The 1,895-nt window shown below is 46.5% G+C and overlaps 1 non-coding gene across 1 annotated transcript; it reads right to left on the bottom strand.

The window, feature by feature from the left end:
* Positions 1 to 709: 709 nt before the first annotated feature.
* trnas-gcu (transfer RNA serine (anticodon GCU)) lies at positions 710 to 791 on the bottom strand. Its single transcript has one exon. It is a non-coding gene; the product is annotated as a tRNA-Ser (tRNA).
* Positions 792 to 1,895: the final 1,104 nt, after the last annotated feature.

Raw genomic sequence — 1,895 nt, 5'->3', positions numbered from 1 at the left:
TAATGACATTCGTTTAAAGACACTTTAGATGTTTATGCTGCATCATTCTGTGGTTACTGATCCACAGTTTACGTTCACTTCCTGCAGTTAACATGCTGATTTCTCCAGTTGTTCATAGTTCAGTGTGATGCATCCAGTGTGTGCATAACGAGAGGGAGCTTGCTTCCCATATCTTGTGTTTATCTGTGTCTTATATCCAGCCTTCATTAATGGCAAGAGCAAGGGGGAAAGGGCGAGATCAATGTGTAAGTCTGTCCATGCCAATCACGGCACCCACATCGGCAATTCTCTACTGTGCATTCACACCAGTTTTCTGTGCCGCTACACCCACCCCTGCACCTTTTGAAATATCTCTATTATTTTGTGGTGTCTCTCTGTGCTCTTACCACCAAGATGAATCACTTCTACCCAACCTGCTCCAGATTTCATGTGACAAAATACTCATTAAGAATCCCATAGCATTAAAGATGCACATCGCATCTCTCGTTATTTGATTTCCCTGGATCTCTTTCATAAGATTAACGTTCACAGCAACTTGACTTGGAAAAGAAAATCGCGCTCCTTTTCATTATCCCCTTTCAGTCTACATTTCGTTAAGTTCAGGCATCAGTCTCAAATTAATCTTTGAGGTTTTATAATGTGGTTGATGCAGACAAACTAATCATTGGAGTTCCAATTTCAATACGACAGTATGGTAATCTGAAAATAGCGACGAGAGTGGGATTCGAACCCACGCGTGCAGAACACAATGGATTAGCAGTCCATCGCCTTAACCTCTCGGCCACCTCGTCGTGTATGCATGAAAGGATATGACATAATCTCCCAGACCATCACAATCTCATCACCTTTGGCCAATCTCCCATTCACAGCCTCCAACCTCATTGTCCATGAACCCCACACTGCCCGATTCTACCTCCTTCCTAAGACCTGCTGTCTCTGCCTGCGCCTGTTTGACCCGACTCATCTCTTCCTACGTCAACACCTTCCTGTCTCCCCAGTCCAGGAAATTCGCACCTACGTTTGTGACACCACTTATGTACTTAATCTCACTAAAGACTTCTGTTTCCCTGGTCGACAACGCGTCATCTTCGCCTTGGAAATCCAGTCCATCTGCACATCCATCTGCCATGACGAAAGTCTCCAAACCCTCTGGTTCTTCATCTCGCCCCATCCCAACTTGTACCCTTCCACCGACACCCTCATCCAGCTGGCTGAACCGGTCCTCACCCTCAACAACTTTTCCTTCCAATCCTCCCACTTCCTCCAAACCAAAGGGGTAGCCATGGGCACCCACATGTGACCGAGCTATACCTGCCTGACTGTTTGTCAGATATGTGGAATTATCCGTGTTTCGCAGTTACTCTGGCATCTCTCTCCACTTGATCCTCTGCTACATTGATGAATGTGTTGGGCGTCACTTTTGTGCTCCCACGAGGAGGTTGAACAGTTCACCAACCAACACCTTTCACCCCGACCTCAAATTCACTTGGATCTTCTTTCCCTTCCATTTCTTGGAATGACCAATGACAGACATATATTAAACCCCACTGACTCCCACAGCTAACAATACTACACCTCCTCCCACCCCACCTCGTGTAAAAACAGAATCCCTTATTCCTAATTCCTCCGCCTCTAGTGCATTTTTTCCCAGGATGACCAATTCCACCGCAGAAAGTCCAAGTTGGTCTCCATCCCACGTGTTTGACGATGCCCGCCAGTGCATCTCCTCCACTTCACTCACCACCGCCCTTAAACCCCACCCCTCCCGCAACAAGGACAGAATCCCATGGTTCTCAACTTTCATCCCACCAAACTCAGCATAAATCATATAAGACTCCACCACTTCTGCAATCTCCAAACAGACCCCACTATCAGGTATATATTTCCCTCCACAC

Source organism: Chiloscyllium punctatum, chromosome 6 (assembly GCF_047496795.1).
Source record: "Chiloscyllium punctatum isolate Juve2018m chromosome 6, sChiPun1.3, whole genome shotgun sequence".
Taxonomy (NCBI): domain Eukaryota; kingdom Metazoa; phylum Chordata; class Chondrichthyes; order Orectolobiformes; family Hemiscylliidae; genus Chiloscyllium; species Chiloscyllium punctatum.
Note: the sequence above shows the minus strand (reverse complement) of the source record. Positions and strands in the feature narration are given on the sequence as shown.